The sequence below is a fragment of the Chlorocebus sabaeus genome, chromosome 21, assembly GCF_047675955.1.
Source record: "Chlorocebus sabaeus isolate Y175 chromosome 21, mChlSab1.0.hap1, whole genome shotgun sequence".
NCBI lineage: Eukaryota > Metazoa > Chordata > Mammalia > Primates > Cercopithecidae > Chlorocebus > Chlorocebus sabaeus.
The window spans coordinates 89,277,351-89,296,208 of NC_132924.1; the positions used below are offsets into that span (position 1 = coordinate 89,277,351).

The following is an 18,858-nucleotide window of genomic DNA, read 5'->3' on the forward strand; positions in this document are numbered from 1 at the left end:
ACTTCAGGTAAAATTGAAAAATGCCACACAGAGAGAGCTTTCAATGATTTATTCCATAAACAGGCAGTTTGCTGTGTTGGAATCCCTGACTCATCCAGCTGTGGGATAGAAGTCTGGGCTTCCATTTCCATTCATTTAAATTGCAATTAGCTGGTGGCAGGTCATATCCAACTTAGTACATTCCATAAAGAATGGATTTCCAGGTCTGCCAGAGAACACTGCCCATGTTGAATCCATAGTAATCACCCTTGGTGTTGAACCCAAACAAACAGGGTCACGAGAAAATCGTGTACGATTCTGTGAGTTCTACAACCTTCATGATGGTTGAGAAGTTGCTTTCTAAAGCAAGAGACCTTCTGTAGTAACATTGAGTAGTAATTAAAGTGCCAGACACTACACTAAGAACTTTAAATATGTTTTCTTAGTTAACCCACACGACTACTCTATGAATGACATCCTATTATCCGGCCTACTTTTCAAATGGTGTAACCGCTCAGTGGGTTCACCTTTCCCACTGCCTAGACAGAGCCAATTTATCAAGACAGGGGAATTGTGATAGAGAAAGAGTAAATCATGCAGAGCCAGCTGTGTGGGAGGCCAGAGTTTTATTATTACTCAAATCAGTCTCCCGAGCATTCCAACATCAGAGATTTTAGGGACAACTTGGTGGGTGGGGGGAAGCCAGTTAGTCGGGAGTGCTGATTGGTCAGGTCAGAAATGAAATCATAGGGAGTGGAAGCTGTCTTCTTGTGCTGAGTCAGTTCCTGAGTGGGGGCCACAAGATCAGATGAGCCAATTTATCGATCTGGGTGGTGCCAGCTGATCCATCAAGTGCAAGTTCTGCCAAATATCTCAAGAACTGATCTTTGAAACAGTTCAGGGAGGGTGAGAATCTTGTAGCCTCCAGCTGCATGACTCCTAAACCATAATTTCTAATCTTGTGGCTAATTCGTCAGTCCTACATAGGCAGTCTAGTCCCCAGGCCAGAAGGGGATTTGCCTTGGGAAAGGCCTGTTATCATCTTTTCTTAAAATTATAAACTATAAACTAAGTTCCTCCCAAAGTTAGTTCAGCCTGTGCCCAGGAATGAGTACAGACAGCCTGTAGGTTAAAAGCAAGATGGAGTTAGTTAGGTAATATCTCTTTCACTGTGTCAGTTACAATATTGCAGTGCCAGTTTCAATGGCAAAGTCAAGGTAGAAGGGTTTGCCAAGAGTCACATGACAGGACTGGAGACAGGCTGTAAACTCAAATAGCTTGTCTAAAGAGTTCATGTGCTCAACTAAAGGGCTTTGCAACATTTATTCCAAAAAGGCTGTCCTTCCTTTATGAAGGAACCACTCTTGACACATCCTTGGATATCATTGAATTTTCCAGGGAATCATGAGAATGAATTTGCACTGATCCATCTACCCATACTCAACTAGTCTGAAGGAATATTGTTACAAGGTGGCTGGCTGAATGAGATAGAGTTTGTGGTTCCAAGAGTAAATTTATTGGCTCACTTAGAGATGAATCTGAAACTCGGGCTCATTAACATGACACTTTAATGAGATAAACTAGTAAGCCATGGACATTGTTACAAATAATCTCTTTGATTGCCTGAAGCCATATGCTGTGAAGGAAATAAATAATTAACTACAAGCAGAAACATTTTTTTTCTTTATGTTAAACAAGATGAAACTTTCTAATTCTATTTTCCTTTTTTTTTTTCCTGGAGCTATAAAATTCCCAATGTTGCTAAATACACTGTGTTCCCCAAATTCACATTGTATTGCTCTCAAATGGCTTTAATGCCTTCAAAATGTCTGATGGTTCTATAGTTTGCTGTGAGATCAGCCCTAAAGAATAGGAGGATGTCCTCCAAATTGCCACAAATGTTGATCTCTCCTAAGTAATACAATTTTCACAAAAACCTCATGGACAGTCCTCTCAATAGCAGATCAAAGCACCTGATTAAAGATAATAATACTGTAGACTGCTTCTCTAAAAAGAGCTGATGGTTTCTCATAGATAAGAAAAAAGAAACAAACAAAAAGGATCATTGGTTTAGCGCCATAACCAGTGGTTCTTTTTTTCTTATTAAAGAATGGTGCAACAATTTTCCAATGAAACCATTCTTTCAGCAAACTTTTGCCAGTCATCTTCAAGGTTTACCTCACATTTGGGAAGATGTGAACAAAGGTGCCTACATAGAAGAGGACAGAGCTCCTCTCATGATACAAACCTGTACCATTTGGCTACTCAATATAGTTCCAGAGGAGACATTTCAAAATCCTGTGTGCACTCTGCTTGGTTTGAAAGCAAACTTCCATTTCCCTATATCCTGTTATTTTGTTTGCATTTTTATACATCTAGCCATCTAGCACTCACTGGCAACCTCGTTTTTGTTCTGTTGACTTAAAAACCTTCATTTTATCCAAGGTTTATTACCTCATATTTGCCTGCTGTGTTTAGTCTAAAAATGCCTTTAGTTTAGCATTGTTCTCTAAATATATTAATAATTATTGAGGTCAAAATTTTCAGTCTGTATAAAGGTATAAGGAATACATCTACAGATGAAATTATGTGAAGCAAGACTTTATGCTTTGGCTTTAATGAAGCCTGCTCCTCCCCATGCAAAGAATAGCCAGGAACTTGCTCCTTTCTTCCAATTTGTTCCTATGTTCCCATGGCAAGACCAGATACTGGGACACTAAATGCTTTCTTAGCCATACATAAATGGCTTTCATCCTTGCAAACTGACACTCTTACAGTAAGACTAAGTTCCAAACAACCGTGGCTTGTTCAGGCCGGGGCTAGCCTCTGTGTGCCACACAGATTCACTTTGGTTAAGTGAAAGAATAACCTCAGTCTTTTTTTTTTTTTTTTTTTTTTTTTTTTATGGTGAAAAAATACAAGTTTATGTTCCAGAGTTAGAAGCCTAATATCCAAAAGGTAAAAATAGTTGCTAACATGAAGCAACTTCTTTGTGCACCAGTTCATGAGTTCTCCTTATTAGTAGGCTGTCACTATATATGGGTTATTTCTCCAAAGACTCAGAGAAAAACTATAAAAGACAATTCTTTATGGAATAAAACTCTTCCATTCCCCTCAAAAGTGATTTCTCAATCCCTTAGCCTGCCTTTTCTTATCAATCTCTATGCAGAAAAGACTTGAACCTGAGTTTTTCTGACTGAAGTTTCACGTTGATTTTTTGGATATTTTATAGACTGTGTGCCAGGCATCTAGACACGGCTAGAGGAATGATAGTGCACAGGCAAACACCAGTCATTTTCAATTTGCAAATGATCTCTTTTCCTATAAATAGATGTATGTGAAGTGTCACACCCCTAACTCTGTTTCATGAGGTGCCTGTGACATTTCTGGCTCCTATTGCCCCACAAAGCCTTTGCTGTCATCATACTCTTATTAGTGAAACACAGCCCATGAAGAGAATATTCCCGCAGCAGGAAACAAGAGCAAATATGATTTAGGATCGCCTGAATCTGAGGCCAGCCACAAAGAGCTGCTGCACTGCTATTAAATGAAAGGCCAACAGCCAAGAACAAGGTCTTCAAGAGGCAGATTCACAACTAAATACTGCAAAGGGCTCAAATCAGGGAAAGTGACCAACTGTGAGAACTCGCAAAAAGAACACAAGTGGAAATGGATTTCCAAACTTACCTGATTGCATTTGTGGGAGGCTCTATTTTCTTTCAAGTGCCTGGTTTGGTACTACATGTAATCATGAGCTTTACTTGTTATTTTTGATTATTAATTGAGGAGCAAACTAAAATAGCACCTTGGAAAGCTAAATTTACCAGAAAGGAGAAGCCGTATGTCATTGTTTCAAGCTGTTTTATCTTGTGTATGTAGTTTCTTTTCATCTATATTTCAAATATCATAAATAGACTGATAAATTCCCAATACTAAAGGTAAAAACACAATTATCCAATATGTATTCATCCATTGCCATCTATATTCTTTTGATGGTAATTGTGCCTGCCAAAAAGAGAACACAGTAAAACATAATGCATTTTGAAATAATAAAATTTGAAGGCGATAATTTAAAAATGCTCCCTAGAAGTGGCTTCTCCTCCAGGATAGAGTCCAAGTGGCCTGTAGGTGGCTGATATACAAGCTACATCTGCATCTAATGAAAGCCATACTCATCTTGGAGTCAGACAACTGGATTATTCTTTTAGATTGTCCACTTTGGTATATGCTATGCGATGTCTTCAAGAGTCTTCTGCAGAGAGAATTATCATGCACATACCGTAGGTCAATTAAAAACAAACTCCGCAAACAAACCAGCATTTGGTGTTTTATCTAAGAACTCTAGTGTCCTTAGGGCTTATCTAACAACCCTAATAAGCCCCAGGTTTGGCTTAAATACCTGACTACACATTTTAGTAGAGCCCAGGAGGCAAGAGTTAAAATGAACATGCTAAGGACAAGTACTCCTGTTTGAATTAGCAAAGACTAGTTATTCAACACCTCGAATCTGAATGTGTCATAAATATTATTGATGAGTGCACAAAGGACTACTAGACCAGGAAAGCAGGATTTAGATGGGGAAAGCACTCTGTACATAGGTGGAATTACGTTGATGAATAAAGGACAGCACTTCAGAAAGAACACACCCAAATGCAAACTTTACATGCTACATGACTTTGCCATGGATCAGTTCTATTCACAGAATCATCAATCGATTGACACAGAATGTCAATTAGTTTGCAAAAATAAAATTCCAGACTAAAATTACTTAAACAATAGGAAATATATTTTCTTCAAGAACTTGAAAGCAGTAAGTAGTCAGTTCAAGAGTTAGCAAATTCCAGGTTAGCAAGGATGGTTTCGATCTCCTGACCTCGTAATCCGCCCGTCTCAGCCTCCCAAAGTGCTGGGATTACAGGCTTGAGCCACCGCGCCCGGCCTACTAAAAATACAAAAAAACTAGCCAGGCGAGGTGGCGGGCACCTGTAGTCCCAGCTGCTCAGGAGCCTGAGGCAGGAGAATGGCGAGAACCCGGGAGGCGGAGCTTGCAGTGAGCTGAGATCCGGCCACTGCACTCCAGCCTGGGTGACAGAGCGAGACTCTGTCTCAAAAAAAAAAAAAAAAAAAAAGAGTTAGCAAATTCCATGATTCAGCGATGCCATGAAGGATCTCTTTCCTGTATTTCTATTCTTCCCTCTTCAGGGTGTTGCCAATATTTCCCCTCACAGTCTTAAAATGGCTGCAGCAATTCCACTACCTCTTCCTGATTTTACTGATTTAGGAGACGTTTTGTTTGTTTGAGATGGAATTTCACTCTTGTCACCCAGGCTGGAGTGCAATGGCACAATCTCGGCTTACTGCAACCTCAGCCTCCCAGGTTCAATCAATTCTCCTGCTTCAGCCTCCTGAGTAGCTGAGATTACAGGCGCCCACCACCACATCCAACTAATTTTTTTGTATTTTTAATAGAGACAGGGTTTTCCATGTTGGCCAGGCTGGTCTCAAACTCCTGACCTCGGGTAATCCACCTGCCTCAGCCTCCCAAAGTGCTGGGATTACAGGCATGAGCCACCATGCCCAGCCTTATTTAGGAGATTTTTTGAATGAATGTTTCTCCATTTGGTGTAGGCTCTTAGGACAATTTCAAGAGACTCTAAATAACTGTTTGGTTTCTTATTTTCCTCCAGTTACACGCTTTTGTGCTAGGAAAAGAGTCTACCATGCGCCTCACTCTGTCATTCTGGAAGGCCTACCTGTCAAGATTTCTTGGGCCTAGGCTTCGAAACGGTGTGCCATCACTTCTGCTATATTTTTACAAGATCGGCCTAAATTTAAGAAGTAGGAAAATAGACTCCACCTCCAGATTGGAAGAATCACAAAGTCACACTGCCAAGGGCTGAGATGCAGGGAAACTTAGATAACTGAGAACACGGTCAATTCACTAGCAGGTGAATACGTTTCTGAGACTTCCTCAGTAGATTTCTCCTCTGGTCTACCAGGCAGGATTGGATCACATGCCTATGCTTCAGCAGCAAGAAGGACTCAGATAGGCGGAGTCTGACATTTTCAAGTTCCCAAGTGAGAAGCAGACTTTGCCAGTGTTGAGAACTAGGGAGAAAGTGGCTCTGTGGTAGGCAACCCATAGCGTCTGCCAAAATGTTCAATCTTTCACCTCAATTGGAGAGGGCAGTTCGACAGTATTTAGCCAAGAACAAAATACTGCCTGTTGTCAAATACAATTAAAATTAAATAGTTATTTATTTAATTTTTATTTATTAAAATTAAAATTAATTTTACTTATTATAATTATTATTTATTTATAATTAATTTGTAATGTATTTATAATTAATTTATTACAACTATAATTAAATATTTATTCAAAAATGGGAATAAATATTCCTAGCTCATGATATATATTTTGGAAGGTTTGTGAGAAGATGCTGGATATTAAGAAAAAAATTCAGAAGAAATACATTAAACTATCGGAGGCTAAGGAAAAGAGCCGTAAAGGCTGTAGTCCATTTGAATACGTTGTTAACAAATTGCTATCTATGTACTTGGAATAGTCTGACCATAATATCATAAAAGTAACAATTGATATCACTATATTATTTATAGGATTTTAAAAATACATTATATATGCCAGACACTTTGTTAAGTTATTGCATATATACATATATTACATATATATAATATATATTATATATGCCACTTTGTTAAGTATATTACATGTGTTAAGTATGTTACATGACCTTATGAAGTAGTTTTTTTATCTTTTATAAAAGAAATAAACCTCATATAAGTTAGATTAATTGGGCTCAGTTAACTCAGTTAATAAATGACAAATAAATGACAAATATCCATATTCAAACCTACATCTATCAGGTTCCCTAGTGTGAAATCTTTCTACATATCATACTTTCTTTTTTTTTTTTCTTTTTTTTTTTTGAGGCAGAGTCTCACTCTGTCGCCCAGGCTGGAGTGCAGTGGCACGATCTCGGCTCACTGCAAGCTCTGCCTCATTCCATTCTCCTGCCTCAGCCTCCCGAGTAGCTGGGAATACAGGCGACTGCCACCACGCCCGGCTAATTTTTTGTATTTTTAGCAGAGACGAAGTTTCGCTGTAGCCAGGATGGTCTCAATCTCCTGACCTCGTGATCCTCCCCTCCTCAGTCTCCCAAAATACTGGGATTACAGACATGAGCCACTGCGCCTGGCCATCATGCTTTCTTTACTAAGCACACAGAAGAAAAATAAGGAAAACTTGGGAAAGTAGGAAGTATGACATTGCTGAGATGATAGCATGGCTGTGTGAATACCATAAAACTTGTGACAAAAACATTGTTTGTAACACTTTCCACTCGATACATCAAGAACATCTTTTCATTGTATTAAATGGTAAAAAATTTTTGATAACTACTATCAAGTTTTTTATTCTACTATATGAATATATGACAATTTATTTTAAAATGTATTTCCAATTATAAGTTGAAGAAAGACTATTACATGCCCAAAATCTCCCTCTTCTATTGTCTAAGCACAGAACTGGAGTACAGGTCCCAGCTTTCCATACCATGGGGTAGCCATGCATTATCTGGCCAGTGAAATGTGAGCAGAAGGATCTATGTAACTTACAGGCTCAGCGTGAAACATCGTCCATATGACCTCCATATACTTTCTCACGCAGGTCAGCCAAAGACAGAGGCTCTTTTGAAGAGGACTCCTGGGACTCCAGAAATGGAGGAGTCATTAAATGGAAGGAGTTTGAGTCTCTGAATAATTACATGAATGCACATTCATCAGGAACATCCATTTTGGAACTTGTGTGAGCAAAAAATATATGTTTCTGAATGTTGAATCATAAAATTTCTGGATTACTTTTTTTTATATAAAGGCTAGTACTATTGTTATTTACTCTAAATAATACACGAGCAATGCTTCAGAGGTCCTCTTTGTAGCTAAGTCTTTCTGCAAATATCAAATTATTTACTTAGAATATATTTTTAGAAGTAGAATTTCTGGTCAAAGGGTAAGAATACTTAAAGTTTTTGAAATTGCCTTCCAGAAAGTTTCTGCATTATTTAAAACCCCTCCCAGCAAGTCAATGAAAATTTCCAAAATAACTCGCTTCATTAGAATTTAACCACATTTTCTAACAAGGATAACTTTTGTAAGGAATTTGCGAGGTTCTTGTGTCAGCTATTTTACTAATTATGTATATGTCTTTACATCTAGGTAACATACCTATCTTTCAATTTGTTTCAAAGATCAAATGTCATGGAATATTAACAGTACATATTTAAAATACTAAAAAATATAAGGCAATACAAAAATAAATTAGATACAAATCTAATTTCATGTATGCAAATGTAATAGTTATACATAGTAACAAATTTTATTCTGCTTTGAAAAGATTATCTGCTAAAACCTTGGCCATATGATCTTTAATTAGATTGTTACTTCACTGGGCTATCATAGTAACATTAGTTACTTAACAATACAGATGTTTCCTTTTTGTAGTTTTTATTGGCTCCAGATGAACACAAGCTTTAGTTCAAACAAAAGTGAGAGAGTGCAACTTAAATGAGGAGATGATAGAATATGGACCAGAAGAGAAAAGGAGATAGATGTGTCGGCTGTTTGTTTTGTTTTCTTTTGAAAACTGCTGCGTCTCCACTCCTGGTTTGACACTTGGAGTCCAGAAAACTTTCCAACTGTGTTGAACAGAACTTCTGTCTCCCCTTGGGAGCAGCAGCAAGCCAGGGTAGACCACAAGAACCAATGAAAATACCTCATCCTTTTTATACTGGGTCACATTTCCCCATTTTTGACAGATGGAACCTTTGGAGAAGAATATTAATGACCACTGGGAGATGACACTAGTCATTTAGGGAAACACTCAATAAATAGGCAAGTGATACTTCACACAGGGACTCCCTAGCTTTGCAAAATGCCTAGACCCCAAAGGAAGCTTTTCCTGGAGATGTGATAATTTCTTTTTTAGGATAATAAAGCTGAATTCTGTAGAACTACTAGACGAAGCAAGACAGTTCGCTAATACCACTTTACAGTCTTTTTAAAGATCTCTGCTACTTTGTTTTTTTCTATGAATTCTACAGTAATATAACTTAGGCATTATCTGGTTTAAAAATACATGATCTGTTTTCACCAATTATCAACCAAATGAGTTAGTGTCTCATAAGGATTCTTGAAAGATGCCAACAGTCCAGAGGTCATGCGTGACATCTTCAAGGGGGCCTTCAAAGCCCCTCCAAGTCAATAGCAGCAACCAAAGCCCCAAAAGTCTCCTCCCAGACAGAGGTACAAACAGCCTCATAGCTGGAAGACTCATTTACCACACTGGTGGGCTAAGGAGAAGGGGAGCAAATGCTTGCAAAGAAAACTGACTATTTCTTGAAATGAGTGAGATCTATTTTACCCTATTTTTTCCTCACCAAATATAGCCATCAACCTAACACATGAAAGTACAAGACTAAGATTATTCTGTCTAAAATAAGATAACAGGCCATGTATAGTTGTATATTTTATTGAAAATCATTATACATATATAGCATTATTGCCAAACCACTTTAAAAATGAGTCACAGTTGGCCAGGTGCAGTGGCTCACGCCTGTAATCCCAGCACTTTGGGAGGCCGAGACGGGCGGATCACGAGGTCAGGAGATCGAGACCAGTCTGGCTAACACGGTGAAACCCCGTCTCTACTAAAAAAATACAAAAAACTAGCCGGGCGAGGTGGCGGGCGCCTGTAGTCCCAGCTACTCGGGAGGCTGAGGCAGGAGAATGGCCTAAACCCGGGAGGCGGAGCTTGCAGTGAGCTGAGATCCGGCCACTGCACTCCAGCCTGGGCCACAGAGCGAGACTCCGTCTCAAAAAAAAAAAAAAAAAAAAAAAGTAGCCAGGCGTAGTGGTGCACACTTGTAATCGCAGCCACTTGGGACGCTGAGGTGGGAGAGTCGCTTGAACCCAGGAGGCGGAGGTTGCAGTGACTGGAGATTGTACCCCTGCACTCCATTTTGGGTGACAAAAACAAAACTTGATCTCAAAAAAAAAGAAAAGTCAAAAATGTTAAGCATGCAGGGTGTGTCCACTTTGCTGTTTTAGATACAGACAACACACATCACACAAGGTTAAATGAACAATTCAGACTTTCCTCTGGGAAATTTCAGTTATTTTAAAGAATGTAAAGACTAAGTATTTAGTTCAGGAGGAATTCCGTTGAAGCAAATTATGTAAGAACAAATTTTTATAGCACAATTTCCATCGTATTAGAACTCTGTAGATAATTTTAGTGATACCAGTACATTCAGATCTCATATTTTAAAGACAGAGGCATATGTAAAGAAATGTTAACTGAGCTTTAAAATGTTGGAAAAGTTAATTAATGTTATGAGTGAAGATTAAGAAAATATGTACTTTGTCAAGATAGAAACTAACAGGGAAATATAAAACGTTATAAATGCCATTCAAACGAAGAATCACTTAAGGTGACCCATCAAGGGATGTTAACAGGGAATGATGATTGGAAAGTATGAAAAGGAATATTGAAGAATAAACACAAGGAAAGTTTCCTGACAGTCAAACCTTTTTCAGTCTCTAGGGAGTCCATGGAAAATCCATCAATTAGATCATACTAAGCAGTACTGTTCAGAATATTAACAAAGCTTTGTACTTCTTCTTCTCAACTTGGCACTCTGGGAAAATATGTGTGTTGCTCTCAGTAGCAGAGTTCTTCAGGTTTTGACTTGTTTTCTTTATAAACTCCTCCTTCATCAGCAGTCAATAAGAGCCAAGAAGACCTAGTAAAGATGACAGAGAACCAAAATGTAAATGAGGAGTACCCAACTCTAACTCCCGATATAAGTAGTTATATTAATGCACTTAATTTTCTCAGAAAAGAAAATTAATGGTCCACAAATAATTTGTAAATACTTTCCAAAATACCAATAGCACGCTATAATTTTTATGAAAGAAACTCAAAATTCATATAAGGAATTGTTTTCATTCTACAGGATATGAGATAGTTTCAAATTTTCATGATTAACAGAGGAATTCTCATCTCCCATTCAGATCTTAGGGACTCTTAGATATTTACAATTGAAGTCAGATTTCTTTCATGATTAAGAAAGTTAACCTTAAATGTGTTTGAGAGCTAAACGAAGTAAACTAATTGTTCTATATTAGCATTATGTGATGTCATCTTGTTTCAGTACGAATAAGATGCCAGGTCACACTATAATGAATAATCATATTAATATTGTTTATCATTAATGGCTTGATACCTAAATGTCTCTGCTTGTTCTATAGCAACAATGGTCTCTGTCACAAATTTCATGATTTTTATTAAGACCTCAAAAGACTATGGCAAAGATTTTCTTACCCCTGGTAAGACTTTGTGTAGACATTACAGAAAGCAGATGTCCTCAATGAGTGCCATTTTTATTCAAATAGATTTGAAGCTCTACTAGATAGGCCTTGCATGGAATATCTTCATGAACCGCTACATATCCAACGTGGTTCGGCATTCATGTGTATTCCATCCTTTTTTCTCTCTGTACTTTCTTTTCTTAAAAATAAATGTTATTATGTACATTTAAGGCATACAACATGATGTTGTGAATTAAATATAGATAGTAAACAGGTTACTATAGTGAAGGAAATTAACACACCCATCATGTACACGTTTCTTTTCCAGGACTTGTTATTTTCATGGCTAATATAATATATAATCTAAGGGCTAGAAGAGAAAGTAAGCACATCAGGATAATCTTTCCACACTTTCTTCTCCCTTTTCTGTAACCATTACTTGTTTTTCCACCCAAAATTATTACTCTGTATACATTTTCTTGAATTTTTTTATGCCCCCCTCCTCATGGCATTTAAGTCACTCTGTATTTATTTCTACACCGAGGCTTTTCCTTCACTACTGCTGTTTGTAGCAAGCTTGGAGTCTGCTTTTTACCGCTGACCTTAAAGTGAGAGTTTCCTTCCTTTTGATTGTGTCGCTGGACTCCCTTCCACCTTCCCTGCCTGTCTTATCTCTACTGAAGGTGGAGAAGGCATAGAGACTACCACCTTCACCAGCCCCAAACACACATGTGCATGCACACCGACACACACACACACACACACACACACACACAGAGAGCACGCTTCCTTAGGCAGAGAGAAACACTGAGCTCTTTGTCTTTCTGCTTATCCTATAGAAAAGGGAGGGGAGGAAGCGAGATACAGAGGATGGAACAGGCCAAGTTCTATGACCCTGTCTGTCTCTGCTCAGGGCAGAGAACTTAGATTTCTGAAACCAAACTTTACCCCTCCTCCTCCCATCACACAGGATAGCAGAGTCACCTTGGCAAGCACATGTGTCCATTTGCCAAGATGCCCTGGGAAGAGACTGTATTTGCTCATGGAAAGCAGGATAAGATGCCCGAAGCAAAACAATCTTATCTCGCTTGGAATCAGAGTGCTACTAGCCATGATGTGGAAGCGCAGAATAGAATTGTCTTCTCTGGAAGGTATATTAGGATGTTTTCATCCATAAGAGTAAAACTCATTAACAAAGGTTTAAGAAAATGGAGAATTCTTTTTATTACATAGTAAAAATCTGAAGCGGCTCGTAACGTTGGTTCAGTAGCTCAGTGATGTGATGACTGTTGTTTAATTCATTTGTCCTTCTTCTCAAGGCCACAAGGCAGCTGACACAGCTGTAGAGCCCATGTCCTCCTTAGAGCAGATAGAAGAGGATGAGGAAACATCCCAGCAGATGTCTGCTTACTTGTCATTAGCCACACAGCCTTTTTCAGTTCTAAAGGAGACTCGGGAACGCAAGCACTTTACATTTTCAACCTCTATAACTGAGGTTGAAAAGGAAGAAAAGGTTGAGGTTAAGTACTGGGTAAGCCAATAAACACTGTCTGCCACAAAAGCAATCCCATACCCAGATTTATCCATTTCCTTTCCTTTTTCTTAGAATTACCTATGAAGGACAGCACACCTGTTGAATAGCCTACATTTGACTAGGCTTACAAATTTTAGTACCACTGTTTACTTTCAAGTTAGGGAGATCTTTTTTGCTTTATAGGAATGCAAACAATTCAACAAACAAAAAACCACATTAAAAAATGGGCAAATGACATGAACAGTCACTTCTCAAAAGAAGACATACATGCAGCCAACAAATATATGAGAAGAAGATGCTTATCATCACTAATCATTAGAGAAATGCAAATCCAAACCACAATGAGAGACCATCTCATGACAGTCACAATGGGTATTACTAAAAAGTCAAACAACAACAGATGCTGTTGAGGTTGCAGAGAAAAGGCAACACTTACACACTGCTGATAAGAGTGTAAATTTGTTCAACCACTGAGAAAAGCAGTGTGAAAGGTTCTTAAAAAAACTTAACAAGAATGAGCAATTCCACTACTGGGAGATATTGAGAGCCAGCAATTCCTCTACTGGGAGATACTGAGAGCCAGCAATTCCACTACTGGGTATATACACAAAGGAAAATAAATTATTCTACCAAAAAGACGCAGGCTCATATGTTCATTGCAGCACTATTCACAATAGCAAAGGCAAGGAATCAACAAAGATGCCCATCCATCAATGGTGGACTGGATAAAGAAAATGTGGTACATATACACGATGGAATACTAGACAGCCACAAAAAGAAAGAAATCATGTCCTTTGCGGCAACATGGATGGAGCCAGAGGCCATTTTATCCTAAGTGAATGAACACAAGAACAGAAAACCAAATGCCACATGTTCTCACTGAAAAGTGAGAGCTAAACATTAAAGACACATGGACGCAAAGATGAGAACAGTAGACACTTGGGACTGCTTGAGAAAGGAGGATGGGAGGGGGCTGGAGGTTGGTAACGCTACCTCTCAGGTACTATGCTCACTACTTGAGTGACAGGATCATTCGTATACCAAGCCTCAGCAACATGCAATTTACCCGTGTAACAAACCTGCACGTGTATCTCCAGAAGCTAAAACAAAAGTAGAAGAAACAAAAGGAATTTGAGCATGCTGTGTTTTGGGGCCTGCAGTTTTTATGTTTAGATGGCTTGTTGTCTTTAGATGGCGCAACCATCCTGCTGTGTATAACTCAGCTATCATAGAGGTTACATCCGTGTGTTTAGAATTTAAATGCTAAATTGTAGATAGGGAAACTGAATGAAAAAATAAGCCATCATGTTCATTCTTCCATTATATTTTGTTAAATATACACAATATGACTGTCCTAATCATATCCCAGACTCAATTTTTCCTTTCTTTTGCAATTTCAGATGGTGCTTACAAGCCTGAACAGTTGAACCCTCTATTTGTCCTTGAGTTTTCCTCTTGCCTAAATTCTTCCTCTAGTTCCGACTCTACCCACCCAGTCTTTGATTTTTCTCACAGAACTCTTTGCTTCTCTAGTTATTCATTTCTCCCTTTCTTTGAGAGAAAGCACTTCCTCCTCTGGACACTGTGTAATCTTTCTCAGGACCACACAATGTGCCTTTATATGTGATGACAGTGGACAGATGTGATTTTTCCAATGGGTTTTATTTTGCTTGCTTATTTATGTATTGCTCAGGCTTCAGTCTGAAACAAAATAAGTTAGAACGTTCATTGCTTCTCATTTACACTGAGGTGAGTTTTCATTCATTTGAAGTGATTTGGTAATTATACAAAGTTCTTAAAACCCCTTTATCCAAAACCATGGAATATACCAGGGAAGGTGAAAAATTCCAAATTTGTCTTTTAAAAATGTTTCTAAAAGCAAGGATGCAGTACTATGTAACAATAGATTGTTTTTTCAAAGAACAATTTTCATAATATTTATGCAAAAGGAACACAAGTAAACGTTCCACAGTCCATGGGTCAAAAGTTTCCAGTTATATCTCTTTATCTTGAAATGGCTCATTTTATGTAACAGAGACTGTTAGATCCAGAATAGAGTTTAAGACCTATCTATCATTAAATATCATTTTTGCAGAAGACGATAGAGAAGCCACAGAAGCTGAATAACCCATCCAAGGGTTCACAATTTGTGAGTGGCAAACCAGTCTCCTTATTTCCAATTCAGGGCTGTTTTTACCATCGCCTCCATCTGAAGGGCTCACCCCTATAATAACCAGCTACAGATACCATACCCAGATCTGGTGGTTCATGTGATAAGAGGCAGAAGTTGGGTCTTTGCAGGGCTGTATCAGGAACTAAGTACTGGGCGGTGGGCTAAGAACACAAAGAGGGAGTAGAAATGAGACCAGAAGTGTGGACCTGCTAAACTTGGAACAGTGGGACACTAGCACATATATTCTCCATATTCTCTGAGCCAGATCGAGATGAGGGTGGCAGGACAAAAGTTGCAGGTTTAAAAGAAGGTAGAGGCCGGGCGCGGTGGCTTACGCCTGTAATCCCAGCACTTTGGGAGGCCGAAGTCGGTGGATCACGAAGTCAGGAGATCGAGACCATCCTAGCTAACATGGTGAAACCCAGTCTCTACTAAAAAATACAAAAAATTAGCCGGGCGTGGTGGTGGGCGCCTGTAGTTCCAGCTACTCAGGAGGCTGAGGCAGGAGAATGACGTGAACCCGGGAGGCGGAGCTTGCAGTGAGCCGAGATCGCGCTACTGCACTCCAGCTTGGGCGACAGACTCCGTCTCAAAAAGGTAGAAATGACCACTTCCAAAGACAGATCTCCCACGGTATCGAAAAAGTAGACAGATACTGCATATTGCCTGGGGGAGGCAGGTTAGTTGTAGTTAGCACATTGTTTTACTCATAATTAACACGTTGATCAATTGATCTTCAGATAATTTTAGTTAAGAAATGTGGTGGGGCATAGACATGAAAAGAAAAACATTATTTCTACAGTACCTGAGCTGAAAAACATTTTCAGAGCATTTGTGCAAACAGCATAGCTAACATCCACCGTAGAAGTATGCTTTCTCTGAAAGAAAATCCTTTTTCAATTTAGTCCTGTCCTTAGTTTTTCTACTTTTTTATTCATTCATCCACATAGTCATCAGATTTAGGAACTACCTACTATATACCAAACAACTTAAACACTGTCAATATTTACAATAATGAGATGCTTTTTTTTTCAAGTGGTAGAGGCTTGGAAAAGATGAAATCCTTCTTTAAAATGTTCGTAAATATTTGTTCTGCTAACTTGAAATAAGTAATATGTTTGTGTTCAGAGCAAACAATTCCAATGTCTCATTTTAGGAAACAAATTAATCTAATTTTTATTGAATTTTAAATCAACAACAACAAAACACTCTTAAAAGAATTGGCTGGGCAAGGTGCAGTGGCTCATTCCTGTAATCCCAGCATTTTGGGAGGCTGAGACAGGCTGATCACCTGAGGTCAGGAGTTCGAGACCTGCCTGGCCAACATAGTGAAACCCTGTCTCTACTAAAAATACAAAAAAATTATCCAGGTGTGGTGGTGCACACCTGTAATCCCAGCTACTCAGGAGGCTGAGGTAGGAGAATTGCTTGAACCTGGGAGTCAGAGGTTGCAGTGAGCTGAGATCACACCACTGCACTCCAGCCTGGGCAACAGAGTGAGACTGAGTCTCAAAAAAAATAAATAAATAAAGAATTGGCCATTAAAAAATGGGATGCATCATTTTATGTAAAATCTATTCACAAATAGAGTACTTAAATAAATGGCAGAGTTAAAATGGTGACTTAACTAATAGTTTTTGTAAACTTGAGAGCCGTTCCGCATCATCCTGAATAAAGATATTTTGTGTATCTTAATTATGTGGCAGGACTTGGTTGTGTTTTTCATCTGCCTGATGCTAATCCCACTCCTAATCTTCAGTAAAATAGATTAAAGAGAAAGAGACTCTGTTAGTATAATATACATACAAATGAAGGTGTTAATCACATTAAACATGTATCTACTCATGTAATAGTCATTCTCTGAGTAGCACCAATGCCTGGATTACTCCCCCGCTCTCCTCCTAGGTTTTTGGATCTCTCTTTGAGGAGAAGAATTATATTCTGCAGGTCCTGCACATACCTGCAGGGGACCTTAGGGGGACGTGTAAAACAGATCTTTCTCTTGTAAACATTGCTGCCCTGGAGCGTAATTTAGGATTATTGTTATATGTTACTAATAAGTTTACATTCTAGTCTACCAAATGATGGGGCGTGGGGATAGTATATTTTACTACAGTCAACGTTCATAATTAGTTTACATACAAATTAACTGAACAAATTAAATTCTATATGCAATTACAAATATATCTAGTAAAAACTCTGGTTCTTGTTTTGTCTTCCAGTGTGCTTTCAGCAAAAACTGCTAATATGCCTCAAGCCACAAACCATGTGAGGGCAAATAAAACTATTTTTAAAAATACATTCCCCAGCTGATTCTAACTGCCCAATTCATTTCTGTTTCTTTCCACGAACCATTTCTACAGCTTATCAGTAGGATTGCTTGATGGATCATTCCCAGAGATTTGGGCAGAGTGCAACTAGGATGCCTATTATCCCTGGCAACAAATAACCATGTTAAAAAAAATGTTCTCCACAGCAGATGCAGCTGACAAGCTCACAGAAAGAATATGGGCAAATAAAAAAGACATTCGCAAAGAAAAAAGAATTCAAAAGCTAACATAACTCCCCCAGTGCCTGGCACATTATAGGTACTCATGGAAAGAATATAATCTCCATGTTCAAACAAGAAAGCTAAACTGTTCACATTCAACTGTGGCATAGGCGGATAAGAAATGTACCATCAGCAGGGAATAAATAATGTCACCCAAAATGACACCCAAAGAGCAAAGGATCTAGAGAGGTGTCATGAAATTTTCCAAAATAAAATCTCAAACTAAATCAACTTAGTGATTAAACAATGTAAATTTGAAATGGGGGTAGGGTGAAGAAGAATTGAAAAATCAAACCAAAAAAGCTATCAACTGAGCTTTCCCAATGACAATGAGAATAACTGTCAATCGATGACAATGACGATGACAGTAAGTATAACCATCAAAACATATTTCATAAGAGGATTACAGGTGGCAGACATTTCAAACCATATTTATTCATCATTCCATCACAGAGAAATCAGCCACCTTTTGGTATATGTGCTAGATTAGTTCAATCAATGATTATTAACATATGTTTTAATGTCCAAAACCTAAGAACTGCTGCTGTGCCAAAGAAATCAGGGCGTAGACAAAAGAAATGCAAGGAATTCAGCCTCACCTTTTAAAGTTTTCACGAGAAACAGCTTCATGAAGAAAACACTTGTGTATTAATACAAGAAGTTTAACTCAAGAGTGTGTGGGTAGCATATCAAGCAATCAAAGGTAGCTAAGCACAGGATGTAGAAAGAAACAACATAAATGCAGAAATAGTTCAGGCATTGGCTACACGCTGGCCCGTGAAACTGGCTGCTCTGTTTTCTGTAAGATCCTACTCAGGCTGCCGCTGAGTGGGCAGTTAGTAGAACCGGGGACTAGACAGGAGTTAACTACCTTATCCATCCCTTTTTCTCTCCACCGACTGCGTCTATTATCAAAATACAAACCACTTCCCACCACCTCCAAAAAAGTGCATTTCGGTTGAAAGTAGTACTCTGGTGGCACAGAGAATGGTATTTCCAATGTCTTTTTCTCAGATTGTTTATGTATTTGCACAGAGTGTTAGCTAAGTCCCTTTATTACTTCTTGCATCGCCGCTTGCCTCCATGTTTATTTCTCTGGTTTACACCAGCAGTGTAGTATTATTTCTCCAAACAATGGAAACATGCCAAAGTATAATTTTATAGTGGTCTCCACTAGCCTCCTTCTTTGCCCCCTACCATTTCAGGCTGCTCAGTTCTAGGTTTCCCCACAGT

The 18,858-nt window shown here is 38.6% G+C and overlaps 1 long non-coding RNA gene across 1 annotated transcript in view; it reads right to left on the reverse strand.

The window, feature by feature from the left end:
• Nucleotides 1–9,877: 9,877 nt before the first annotated feature.
• Nucleotides 9,878–18,858, reverse strand: part of LOC103226768 (uncharacterized) — an 87,729-nt gene continuing 78,748 nt past the window's right edge. The window contains exons 4-5 of the long non-coding RNA XR_005242372.2: nucleotides 11,381–11,566; nucleotides 9,878–10,799 (exon numbers count right to left, since the gene is read on the reverse strand). This is a non-coding gene — a long non-coding RNA (uncharacterized lncRNA). The remainder of the gene's footprint in view (nucleotides 10,800–11,380; nucleotides 11,567–18,858) is intronic.